This window comes from Misgurnus anguillicaudatus, chromosome 6 (assembly GCF_027580225.2).
Source record: "Misgurnus anguillicaudatus chromosome 6, ASM2758022v2, whole genome shotgun sequence".
Taxonomy (NCBI): Eukaryota; Metazoa; Chordata; class Actinopteri; order Cypriniformes; family Cobitidae; genus Misgurnus; species Misgurnus anguillicaudatus.
The window spans coordinates 10,644,907-10,659,400 of record NC_073342.2 but is presented as its reverse complement, the minus strand read 5'-3'; the positions used below and the strand labels follow the sequence as shown (position 1 = coordinate 10,659,400).

Genomic DNA, 14,494 nt, shown 5'->3' with positions numbered 1-14,494 from the left:
GGTGTGTATGCCCCATTATACTGTACTCCTTCTAGATCCATCAGATCACGAGACATGCAGTGTTTATAGAAATAACAGCACATAATATAGAGCAGGTATAGAGTTACAGCAGATAGAGGAGATCTTGAAAAACAAAAGATAGAGCAAGTATAGAGTTACAAGCAGCTAGAGGAGATCTAGACATACACCAGATAGAGCAGGTATAGAGTTACAGCAGCTAGAGGAGATCTAGAGACACAGACGATAGAGCAGGTTAGGCACAGGCCAGTTACCGCGTTTTAAACGCTTGGAGACGCATGGCGCGACGCACTGCCTTTTTTAAAAAGAGCAGCGCGACGCGGCTTTTTATATTGCTAGGCAACCACCGAGTCAGCTGTCTTGTCAATCAAATATTGAAGCTTGAGTGCTCTTTTGCTGTTAACTGTCATATTAGCAGAAACTTTAAAAAGAGGGCACTTGCTCTGACCTTGTTTGACGGTGAGAGGTGCACAAACACGCAGGAAAGAGTGAGCGAGTGGAGACCGGTTCTCTTAAAGCAACTGTAAACTTCCCTCACCACAACGTAAGGCCCGCCTCTCCCCTAATTCGATTGGACAATGGAATGACGCTAATGACGTTTTGCGTTTTTTGCTGCCAAACGCAGCAAGCGTTTTTTAAGCAGAGCTGAGAGCGGAAAAGCAGGCAACATCATTCGCATAAGGCTCGCCTCTCCCCTCATTCGATTGGACAATGGAAAGACGCAAATGACGTTGCCTGCTTTTCCGCTCTCAGCGCTTCTTACAAAACGCGTGCTACGCCCGGCGGCAAACACCGCAAGGCGTTCGGCATGCATAAACAGCGCGCATACGCTCACTGCCCATAGGATATCATTCAAAAAAGCGCCTGCAACTGCCATAAATGCGTTTGGTGTGATCGGCCCCTAACCCCTTTAAGACGGATCACAGAGAGAGCAAAGTGTCGGGATGAATAATTCCTTACATTTATATAGCGCATTTCATATGAACGGGGGAATCTCCTCAACCACCACCAATGTGCAGCATCCACCTGGATGATGCGACGGTAGCCATATTGCGCCAGAACGCACACCAGCTTATTAGTGGAGAGGAGATAGAGTGATATAGCCAATTAGTATGAGGGATGATTACTAGGCCAATGGGCAACGATCGAAAGTGGTTTCGACTACCTCTGGATGTGGTTGAAAGTGGTCGAAAGTGGACAAGCTCAAAACGTTTTGAACACCGTTTACACCTGACATTAACGTTGTCCACTTGTGATCCAATAGATGAAAACGCATGTTAATGCCAAGTGTAAACAGCCTCATAGAGGTTTACAGATTTTACACAGCAGAGACTTACAAAATTCTTGTGTTAGGAAATAATGAATGTTAGGCCAGCAATGTTTGTTGTTTTATCCTTAATATGCACGCAGATACTTAAATCTTTTGTAAATGTAATATAATAGTGCCAATCATCTAATGTTGTCAATGTTGCCAGTTGTCTTCCTAAAGTTTATTGTATTTTTCTTTAAAAGCATCAGAGGACGTTGTTTATCAGCATGAAGCAAATGGACCTGTAGAATTATGCAGTGTTGCAAAAACACTCTAAAATGTGAAAAAGCAAAGGCCTTTTTTGACAATCCAAAGCAATCCAAGAAAACCAATTTATCAGTGTTACTATGCCTCAGAGGAAAATAATCTGATTCATATTCATCACTATCACACACACACAGCCAATTACCATTTTAATGTGAACAGCTCTGGAATAAGAACTGAATGACTAACCATATTACCCGCAATCAATGGAATAGTGATGCTTACTCGTACACAGCAGCATACACGACGTTCACTGCACTAGCATACGACTTATTGGAATTGACTCAACACCACTGGCAGGTCTTGCTGGGTTACCATGGAAACCAGAAAGCACATGCACACAAACCTGAAATGTGTTGCTGACTCCAAAATTACTCTTCCTCCTCACAACTTTGAGTCAAATGTGAATCTGCAATGAGCGAGATTTACCGCAACTTTAAGATCTTTTTAGACTGTTCCTGAGATCAGACACCCATCCCACATGCCAGCAAACATCTAACCGAAGATGCTTCAAGCCTCAGACTCCAACCATATGCCATGAATCATAGGAGAACATTAAATTTCAGTCTCCTGAACCCAAGAGTCATTGCTCTAAAACAGGCAGCAGCTGATAACACACGATTAATCTCCATCACGGTCTGTTATGGAGGCAAAACGAAGCCCACTGGCTTCTAAGCTAGAAACAAATGCATGAATGAGCGCCTACAGAAACAAAGACACGGAGCAAGTACTTACAACATGATCGCCTCTGTGTTTCTAAACAAATTAGCTCAGGAAACCAGAGTCGATGGAAAGTAGAGAGAAAAAAAGGGAAAGACATTAGGGTAAGATCCATTAGGACATTAGAAGCTCTTTGTTCGGCCTGAAGTCTCTGTTTGCGTTTAAATGATGTTTAAGTGAATCCTCTGGACCAGGAAGTTACTCAGCGACCAAGGGGATCTTTAGCGTGATGTTCCTGGACAGCAGAAACCATTATCTGTCAGAGTAATGCAAAGTGCAGTACAGAGCTTTATGTTTCATCAATCTGCACTGAGAGCTGATAGCATTCGGCTCCCTGTAGTCTAATTCAATCTGCTGAATCCAGAACCTCAGCAAAAGAAAGTGCATTGTGGGATCTTAGAGGTTCAATCTGTGCATGTGCATTACAAATCTCTCTCGAGACTTTAATGTTCTCTGAAGACCTCTAAAAAAAATCTCCCACAGCACAATACAAAATCCATTTAAAAAAAAGAAACACTAAAAACGTTTAATTTAAATGTTGAAGTATCACAACCAAAGCAGATTGTGGGATTGGCTCACATTGGCTACATTTTGACGATGTTCAACACCCGATTGCTAATCAGTTCCGATTTATGCCCGGTCAGTCGGTGTATCTCTAATTTTGTAGGCTATTGAAGATATTATATCCATTGTATGTTGTATTTATGCATACAGTACATTAAAGTGCACCTATTTACTTGCTAAAAAACAACGTTATTTTGTGTATTTAGTATAATACAATGTGCTTGCGTGGTGGTTTATGTTAAAAAACACATTATTTTCCACATACCGTACATTTTTGTAGCTCCAGAAATACTGCTTTCCTCAAACGCATTGATTTTGTACAAAACTCATCAATCTAAAAAGCGTTGTGTCCCTAATTGGCCAGCTAATCTGTACGTTGTGATTGGCCTGAATACCTCTGACGTCAGCCGGAAATGTGACGCCTCTAACCATGTTTGAAAGATTTACGCACAATGCAATGCTAACAGGAGTTCACTTACAGGCTGTAGGGGTGCAACGGATCACAAAACTCACGGTTCGGATCACATTACGGTTTTTGAGGCACCGATCTGATCATTTTTCGGATCAGCCAAAAAAAAGTGTGGGTAAAAATTACAAACATTTATAAAAAAGAACAAAGCTGCACATTAAGTAAGGTCTAAAATCATTAGGTACAGAAATCAAATGAATAATAACACTGCATTTATTGTATTAATTAAATGTAATTATTATTTTTTAGAGCTTCAGAAGTGATTTTCTCTTTGTCTTGGGTTGTTTGATTAAAATTAATGACACAGACTTAAGTAGGTCAATTGAGCACTACTGGCACTACGGACACCGACTGGCAGTTTTTTTGCAGCTGAGTGCTTTGGTTGCTATGATACTTCTGCTTTGTTTATAAGTCGTTAGTTGTTGTGATATTTGTCCCACACCTCCTCCACTGGGATTAGACAGCCGAGTGAGAGTGACATTGACGAGCTGAGCTTTTCACCCAAAGTTGAGTATATTTGAACTCTCAGCGCAGAAAAACCGTGAACGCCGGCGCTTAACCGTTGCATCTCTTTCTCATCTTTTTGATCAAAGATGTGTGTACTATGAGCGTCAAACTACATTGCTCTAGCTGTGCAAGCGCCAATGATATAAACAAGAGTTTTATCTTAGCTTGCTTATACTTCAGAAAACTTTACAACGATTAACAGCGTTATGTGCGGGAAGTGCTTGCTTTATTTGGCAGCGCAGCTCCTTGCGTGCGCTTCAAAAGACCTGTGCACCAGAGGGGCTGTTTACACTTGGTATTAAAATGTGTTTTCGTCGATCAGATCACAATTGAAAGAGAGAGACACATTCTGTTTACACCTATTATTTAAATCCGTCTCTTTTGTCCACTTTCGACCGCTTCTGTCCTGTTTACTTTGAGGGGGTGGTCTGTGGAGACTGTGGGCGAGTCACTCTGCTTTCGTTTAAACGCGAGCTTTTTTGTACATGCTGTAATGTACACTATGTGTTCATGCTACAAGTCAAAAAAGATGTAAAACATTGTGCTCAGTACCTCAGATTAGATAAGAAGGCAGAGAGAAGGCGGCCTCGTGTGACTGTTCGAAAACTTTCAACTACATACACGTTTACACTACAAAAGCAATCCGATTTCGACTCCCTCTGAATGTGGTTGAAAGTGGTCGAAAGTGGACGAGCTCAAAGCGTTTACACGTGTCTTTAGCGTCGTCCACTTGTGATCTGACCGACGAAAACACATCCTAACATCAAGTGCAAACCGCCTCAGAGAGACCTCTGCACGAGCAAAAACCTATTATAGGGAAATCCTATTATACATTGCATGGTCCCTTTAACAAATTATCTCTGTGACCTCACATAATATAAGCAGCTGCCAAGTCAAGCTTCTTGAACCCTCCTCGTTTCTCAAATCACAGACCTGATCGGCCTTTTCATGAACCCTGAGGGAACAAAAACATGTTCTCATGTTTAACAGAGTGGTGCAATAGGAACAGGTTCAGCGCGAATCATGCAGATTACTTGTTGTTTATATGTATGTGTGTATCAAAGGGATGACAGATTCCCTCAGTGAGCTGAATAAAGGATCAAAGCTTGACTCTAATCACACAGTGAATAATAATGAGAAACCGAACTGCAGCTTACGCACAAACACCGGCATCCCTGCGGTGTGCATGCAGCTTCCATATGCATGCCTTACATAACCAACTCATCTTTACGACACAATAGCTTCATCTTTTATTGCCTCTCCAGTTTCATTCCTCTCTCCTAGCAGATCAATTCTTTGCATCGACCTACATTAGCCACGCGGGCACGATCTAAAATAATTCAGACAGTTGAGGTTTACTGAAGAGCTACACACGAGCTTAGTGCAACTAGGACAGAAATTTCATAAATACAGCATACAGATTACACACACACACATATAAATAACAGAGAAGAGTAACTCGTGCTAATAAATATGTATGGCTTAGTCGCTTTGGTTAAGCATCTGCCAAATGCATAAACGTAAAAATAAATAATTTATTTTTCTTAAGATTAAAACTCTCCCAAAACATACATTAATTTCTCACAATTTTTTTTTGACAAATGGGTGATTCTCGCGAAATTAGACTTATGAGGTGTAAAGAAACATTTAGATAAAAAAGTAAATAAGAATGCTACAAATATATCTTCATGTACTATTTGCACATGATTTCAAATGACATCATACAAACCAATTTTGTTGTTTTTTTCCACATTTAAGGAGAAATGTTCATTTCCGCAATGTGTCCATGACTGGATTTGGGTTATTTGACATGGAAATATTCATAATTAAAAATTCTAAAAAATAAAAAGGTTCAGTGCATGTTATACTATAAACATTTACAGTAAAGAAACATGTGGTATTTGGTGATCATTGGTAAATGTAGAGACAATAATAAGAAATATAAATGTGTCCAAGACCAATTTTCTCATCCTCCGCAACAATTTTCAATCATTTAAAATTTTCAAAAAATAATTTGTTGTAAGTGACATAATTGACTGTGACACTCAAGATGGCTATTTTTTCTCTCATAGTACCTAGACAACTTTTTAGTTCTCATTACCGAAACACGAGCTTGTAAATGCATATATTTAATGTAATATCATGTTGCGGTAATGATAATTTTTTTATGATAATCTAAAAAAATTTAAATATTCTATGGGAATTATATTTTTAAATCCTCTAAAAATAATGGTTATAGTTAGTTCAGACCTTAATCTCTTATGTGCAAAAAAAATTGGCTTCAAGGGCTTTTTAAAAATTCTGGACACCTTCTAAATCTGGATTTCGTGAAAATCACCCAAATGCATTACATAAAAGTTACCATTTCTAAGTAATTGTCCATTAGAAGGACCATGTTTAGAGATTTTCAGCATCCTCATGTACAGCTGCAATAACAGGGCACTATGAAGAGGACTGGGTGTAGTCGGATGACTTTCAGGATTATGCTGGGACCCTGGGGGCCCCCAATGCCTGTGATCTTCCTGAACACAGTAAGCCGGTCAAAGCAGCTGTCCCGAGGAAACACTGGGAGACAACTAACCAACACACATGCTTTGAACTCTCTGTCTGCAAGTTTCAAACAGTAATCAATACCCGAACCCTAACAAAAAGAGAAATCGAGAGAAGTACAGTCACAGAGTAACCCTGACTCAATTACTACTTTAGTCTCATATAAAAAATGCAATTTATATTATCGACAAGCTAGTTCAGTTCCCAAACAAAACATCGAATATAAAACTAATTTGACTTACTGAAATCAAGCAAAGCCAGACACTTAGAATGAAGCTTGCGGTGTTTGAAAGCTATTTCCTTTTTTGTGTGCATCATAAAGTCACTGACCGTAAATGGTGTGAGGGTGGTCTGTGGGTGTGCTGTCAAAGGCCGAACCCGACTAAACACAAACAGACAGCATACTAACACAAACTGCAAACCCGCCCCCTTTTCAAAGCCTCAATGAGACATGCATAGAAGAATTAAATGAAAATGGTGCTTTATAATTCAGGTGTGTTAGGATGTATAACACGCTGTTCTGTTTAAAGGCCACAAATGTGCGGTTTGTTACCCTTGTGTGTCCGTGAGGGTTGATAACATTCTCATGCCGCGCCGCATTCCAACCATGTCTAGGACTAAACAGCGGCTACAGTGACAGAAACCAGAGGAATTCATCTCTGTCACCCACTCGAGTGTGTGCGAATGGGGTCTATCCATGGACAAAAACAAAATTTGGCTCGTTTCTTTAACACTGGATGAATTTTATTAACCTCCCTCAGTTGCTCGGTCTGAGAACAGATGCTAAATAAATACAGATATCAGAGGTTTTCGGGTTCAGTCGGTGCGTTTATGTTCACAGGATGTGGCTTTGGGAAAACAGATCTCATTCCTGCATTCCTGTGTCACCATAATGGCATCACTATCGGCCAATCAGCATCCAGAACCGATTATGGCATTATGACCTTAAAATCTCCCTGGAGATAAACAGATAGCAAGACTGAGATACACAAGTTGATATTTTCACATGTAGGGAAGTACCACTGCTAGATACCTAAACAACAAATGTACAATTCTATATAAGGTGTCTTGTACTGAGTTGTGAGTCACTGTTAATGCTTTATAAGGCTGCACTGCTAATATTTACACAACAGGGAGTTCAGAGAATACGTGTGTGCTCGCGCGCGCGTGTGTGTGTGCGTGCGTGAGTGAGAGAGCTGTTCGTATGCAATTACACAAACCCCTGTTAGGGTAATTACTTCTTATGGGACTCATAAGATAGGGTGGAGGTTCTGACATCACTTCCTGTAGGGCTGAGGGACAAGAATCTCTGTAGGATAAATGAGCCCGTATAATTAACAACTTTCAAAGGCTGAGACAAGAAACATTACACAAGCATGCAAGCTGCAAACATGTTTAAATCAGTGTTATTATTCAGATAAATAAACGAATACGTTATAAATACGTTAGTGCAATCATCGCATGATATCATATGTTATGCGGCTACCCGCAAAAAACAATGAATGAAAATTAATATAATAACATTAATTTAATATATAATAACTTTATACATCGTACATGAATTGTTAGCTTGCAAAATAGTTTGCCAGAGAGATAGGTCCAATAATGCAGTATAATTATTAAGGGTGTAAGAAAATATAGACACGTGAGTTTCGTAATTTGTTAGCATTTGATATTGATAGCATTCTTCTTATACTAGCATAGTATATACTAGGAAGTACTAGCATACGGCACACCACAATTCTTTTTTCTAAGGTTTGCCTATGGTTATATGTTCTTAATGAGAGCTTTCCTAAAATGATATCCTATGATAATCCTCTGCAATGTATCGTAACATATATCGCACGGCAAGCAATGTTTTGTGGGTTTTTATCGTATCGCGAGATTATTGCCGATACACAGCTCTAATAATTATAAGGTCATAACCTAAAAAAAGACTTATATGCAATACCGCGTACGATATGCTAAACGATAATGATTTAAATTTGTAAAATCTATTTAAATTATATTACAATTGCAGTGGCTATTTACACTAAATAAAAATAGCGTTAGATACTAGTTACACATAGCCTGGCTAACACCAGACCAGTCTCATAGAGAATGAGACGTGGTCTGGGACCACATGCTGATTTTCTCGTTTTTGAGGCGTGGTTTACGAATGCCCGATCCGTTTATTGGGCGCTACGAATGTCTATCAAATGTCTCTGTATGTAGCTCATAGCCAATCATTTCAATTACACCAAATTACGTATGTAGAGCGGCATAAATTCAAGCTTCAACAACTTTTATCAGGTACGTGTACACAGCTGAAAGCTATGCAACTAAACCGGTAGCTGTATATTGATATTGAAAAGCAACACAGCTTAGTGGCACAGTGACAACCACAGTAGGCAGGCATAATGACAATTTGATATTAATAAATACCACTTACTACTTATAAGTTTAATGGACTTCGTCAACGACGATGCTTAGCAGGTTGGTCCTATAAAACTCCGTGGATATCATGTCTTGCCATATCCAAACATCCTTCTTGGATATGAAATTGTTTAACGCCAAAAGTTGCTATTTTTTTAAATAAACTCTTTAGCACACTATCTAAGGCTGCATCGAAAAGTAACTTAGCGTCTGCTGCCGTGTTGGATAAACAAAACTGCTTCGGTGTGTCGCACAGATGTCGTCATCACTTACTGCCCCTCCCCATTCTGTGATTGGTTCCCTATTTCAGGGGAAAAATTGGCCCATGGTTTACGTGCTAGACTTGCAGTGTGAATAAATTTGCGCGCAAGGCAGCATAGGGAAATCCAGGCTAGGTTAAACAAACTGCAAATAGCAATAGCTACTATTTACACTTAGTGCAAATAACGAAAGATGCTAAGTATAAATAGCATATTACATATAAGTGCAAATCAAATTTGTGTAATAATCAAATAAGTGTAAATATTAATAAGATACTATTTATATTGGCAAATACTTTTTGCACCTCAGCATACTATTGCGGTATGCATATTGCGGTACTGTGCATTTGCGGTATTTGGCCAATTTCAATATCTTGCTGCTATTACTGTAACCAAATTGATCAGTAAACTGTATCTTTTGGGCCTGAAAGATGAACGTACATGCAGCTCAGAACAGTTTGTACAGCTGTTTGAATGTGTGAGATAACTGGGGAAGGCAATTATGCAACCTCGATGAGGAAGGCAATTATGCAACTTCGATGGGAAACTTTAGTATGAACTAAAGCCAAAACTCCGGCTCCAAAATATCAACATTAGCACAGCCTACACTGTCTTTCGACGCCAACCTCAAACCGCCTCCACTCTCTTTCCCTGTCTTTTTTACAGTATATCTCTCTTTCCTTTGGTGTATCATATCTGCTTTACTATTCTGTTTGCCCGTGGGCTCTGTTTCTCTCCCTTTCGCACAATTGTTTGATAATGTCTTCCTTTAACTTTCATCCAAAGGCGGTTTTGTAAAGATGTGATGAGATTTTTTCATTTCAGTGAATGTATTCCAATTTTCTATTTTCTAACTCTCATGCCAAGCCAAACACAGTTCAGGGAGGACTAAATTGATTCTGGAAACTTGATTTACCATTATAAAAGTCTCAAAATGAGCCTGAAGTGGCAGACATGTTTTCTGGAGCGCTACACAGGCGAGGCTGAGACATTGTAGGAGGGGCAACCAAGGTGGGACCAAAATGTGGGTCGGACAAGAGTACTGGAAGAGCAGACTAGACCTTACGGACACAACCCACATGTGCATTGAGCCAATCCAAGCACTCCTGCAAATTCCTTTTCCATGAGAACAAGGACGAACCAGCGCCATGACAATTAGGGCAAATCGGGGCAGTCTGTCTAGAGGAAACATGTTTTTGATATAACGATTCCCGTGGGTATCACTTAAACAGAAATACACAGTCATCACAATGTTAAAGATGTCTTAATTATGACATCAGGTATGACATCACCCTCTATTTATAAGTTTACTATTCCCACTGTGGATTATCAGATCATAAATCCTGCCAGTAAATCACATTTAGGTCCTGAGGTGCTATGACAAGCAGATGGTGTGAGCTATCCATCGACACACATGCACACATAAACAGATCCTGGGCCAGAAGGTAAAACACTCCTGTTTGACTCAAGAGTTTCAAACCAACTTCAAATGACAACACATCACAGTTTAAAAATGTTTATTTTTTCAAGATCATTTTTGCAGACCTTGCCAGGATTAGCTGCTATCCCCTCAAAAGAGCTCTCAGCTAACTGGTACCTTGTTGCCATGGGAACTGCTGATGTTGTTATGATGATGCCAAATTGACTGAAACTCAACTGCATATCACACATGTCCACTGCAGATCCCCTTTCAGCATTTCAAATTCAATCAGAAATATGTGCGTTGAGTAAAGGGATAATGTATAGGCAGCCGGCTGTTATCGCAGAAATAAGCCCAGACAATGTGATCAAGGGCTTATTTCATGATAACAACCGTCTGCCTGTACATTATCCTGCTTATTACACGGCAATTAACCTCATAAGTAAGGTAAGGAACATTTAATATTGAATTCAATATTCATTTTTAACAAATGCAGACCTTTCACGAATCCACGAAAAAAAAAAGATTTAGTTTCGGTTTTAAGATAAGACGTTCAAATGTCACAAACACACATTTTTAATAATTTGTAAATATAATGTAATATATGTTATTAAAATACATTTATATTAATTTTTTTTATGAAATATTAAACTGTACAAGTCAAAATGATTTGCAGCATCCAGATTACAAATGTGTTATTACTTTTAACTTTGAGTGGTTGTTATCTGGGAATAACAAACCTGCAAATGTCACAAGTTCACAACTGGCCAATCAGAATTAAGCAGCATTACAACAAGTTAGGGGTGGGCGATATGATCAAAATTTTATTTTACGATAGGATTCATTTTATATCATGATAACAATATGTGGGTGATTCTCACGAAACCATTGAAACACCACGGCACTAATGATTTTAGCTTTAAAATGTGCAATATAGTAACATTAAAAAGCATCAGAATTAACACAATACTGTGTTCTACCTTGCACAATGTGTGATTTCAACATAAGAATTTATAATTGTAAATTTTATCTCATTTTCTGCTGAAATTCGCATTACTGCAATGTGTCCGGCTGTGTTTGAACATGCGTTATGTTGTAATTTAATCAAATTAACACAAAAATATTAAGAAAAAAATAAATGGATTTTTTGCTAGACTACTTCAGATGACAGAAAAAATATTTACTGAATATTCATGTATAATAATAATGAAGAAAAATTAGGAAAATGATGTGTCCATGCCTGATGCTCTCATCCTCCGCAACACTTTTTGAGAACAGTTTAAGCACACATACAGAATTTTAATAAAGTTTGATTTTGAGTGACCAAGCACATGGACCAGTTACTTCAAGATGGCTACCAGGTAAGATCATTTTTTTTTACAGTTAATTTGAAATATTGTCGTGTCAGAATGCTTACACGACATTTTGATTATCATTACCGCAACAGATGCTTATTAAATGTTAATTTAATTAATAGAAGCATAATACTTTGATTTTAAATGCATGTGCAGAATCTCCAAATTATGTTCTTTCAGGTTTGTCATGTCATTTTGAAAATATGTTAGAGTTGATGTTTTCTGACTGTTGCGGTAATGAGTTTTTTTAGGACAATTTTTTAAAATTATGTTACAAAAAGTGTTAAATGATAAGTAAAAGTTTTAAAATTAATGTTCCCATTTACTCCAGACTTTGTTTTTCAATGTCTGGTGGAAAAAAAAGTTTAAGCAATTTTTACCTTTTCATGCTTGACATTTTTAAAAACAAGTTTTCGTGAGAATCACCCATGTATCACGGTAGAGGTTTTTAATCTTTTGATAAGGTTTTTATGTTATTAAAATATTTAATTCCAAAAAACTTGTACAAGCATAAAAAAGATAAAAAAAAAACTCGTACAAGCATAAAAAAGATTAAAAAAAAAACTCAAGCTCACTCAAGATAAACAGTAAGTGATGAAAGAATGATGTACATTATATATCTTATTAAAAATAGAAAAGTGATTTAGTCAAGAGAGATGTTTCACAAAAACATGAGTAACAGACAGGAACAAAATTGGGTAACTTCTCCTTTAAGACCAAAGTCCGGATCCAATATACTGTTACACATGCAGTTTCCTTTTTCAGCTGTTTACTTTCTCTTAAGCCTTAAATTGTCGTGTTTATGAGGATACTTGCAAAGACGGAAATTTTGACGCATGTGTATTTAAGGCAAATAAAGCGGCAAAAATGCTCACAAGCTCAATGAGAAGCGAATGCGCAACTTGCGCGCTTCTCTCACACATAAACAATGTGCGCATTTAGCACTGTTGTTTGTGTTTCAATGGCTTAAAATCACTTGTTTTAAAACTGTGGTGCTTAAATACATGTACAAACGTTAAGTTTTCGTGACCGCACGCACAGCAATGTGACGTGGTCACGTAACCTCGATAGAGACAATAGTCCAAAATCTCTACCGGTTGACAAATTTCTACCAGTTTGTCATATCCAACGGTTTATCGCCCACCCCTACAACAAGCTATGAAATAAAGTCAAATATGGTCATACATCGATTATGTCAAACCCCAACGGATTCTCAAGTGTCGTAAAACATCCCTATGATAACAAGTTATAAGACACACATGAATCAGAGATTCGTTTTAAATGAGCCACCATTTTAAAATGTTTACAATACTAAGCTAATAATAACACTAATATATTGATTACTAAACAAACTAGAAACATTTATCATTTTCGCTCAAGCGATTCGCTTTAGAAGATATATAATAAAGCATTTGGCTTACATTAAAGGTGTGGTTTAATGGTATTTCAAGCATTCTGACTTATTAACACAGTTATAGAGTTGTTTCCTCATGCTAAACACAGGCAAAGTGTCAAAAAAGCAGTTGGAAGTGTTACAGAGTATTTCTGTGCCGAATGCACTTCGTATAAGTTTCGGAAAGTTTTTTTTTATTACGGGCCCAGCTGACGCTTCAGGGGTTTCTGTATCACTTATTTTTGTGGGCACTTCGCCCGGAAAACCCCGCCCACTCGTCAATCAGTGGGAGACGCTAGAACTTCACGTGATACCTTTGTTTAATATCAAGACTCAACAATGGCATGAATGAAGATGTGTGTTTTTGGATGTAAGGAGAAGAAAGCCAGCTTTATGGAAACAATGGACATAGTTTGTTTGTCCGGGGTGGCAGTGGCGTTTTGCTTGTGGGTTTGTTTAACGCTGGATTTCTCAACCGAGTCATGAGTTGCATGCGGTAAGTAAGACTTTTGTGTTACTTTGGAAATAGGTGCGCAAGTGCATATTACATAAATGACACAAACATGTAGTGAATCATAAGTTAAACAGTGTTGTATAAAGTGTTGCATGACTCGTACTTGCTCCTCCCGCGGTAGTAACTCCTCCTTCTTAATTTTTGTACGTTATCAGAAAGAATCGAGCTAATCTGTCTTTTATAAATCTGATTAAACTGAAGACTCTTCGGAGATATAAAGGATGTAATATTACTCTATAAGTACTTCATATTTAAATCAGAAATGCAGAAACAGCTTGTGTTATGGGAGCTTTAATGATGGACGTATGCACTTTTCTGAGCTTTACGACCCTTGCCACCATTCATTATCATTACAAAGCTAAAAAGAGCCAGGATATTATTTAATATAACTTTGATTGTGTTCAGCTAAAGAAAGTCATACACCTGGGATGGCATGAAGGTGAATAAAAATTAAAATAATTTTATTTTATAACCACTCATTTTAGTTTAAATTATGACAGTACAGCATTACTGAGACATACTATAACACAAAAATTGATATCACATAAGCATCCTAAAACAATCTTCTTATGTAACTCAAAGATAGGTAATAGCAGCAGAAATGCATGCACTGATGCATACGGCAAAAAAATATTTAAAAAATCAGCCAGTAGTACACCATCCAGATATCTTTGATGTACCATTAGTACACATTAATCATACTGACTGGGCAATATGTAATGTGCAATAGTAGAAA

The 14,494-nt window shown here is 38.0% G+C and overlaps 1 protein-coding gene across 2 annotated transcripts in view; it reads right to left on the bottom strand.

Annotated features, from left to right (window-relative positions):
* Nucleotides 1-14,494, bottom strand: part of peak1 (pseudopodium-enriched atypical kinase 1) — a 49,159-nt gene that overhangs the window by 28,003 nt on the left and 6,662 nt on the right. The window contains exon 1 of one of the 2 annotated variants that reach the window (XM_055193026.2): nucleotides 6,644-6,776. The exons of the other annotated variant lie outside the window; for it this stretch is intronic. The gene's annotated coding sequence lies outside the window, so the exon portion shown is untranslated. Of the gene's footprint in view, nucleotides 1-6,643; nucleotides 6,777-14,494 lie in introns of those variants that run through there. 2 annotated transcript variants of the gene reach the window in all.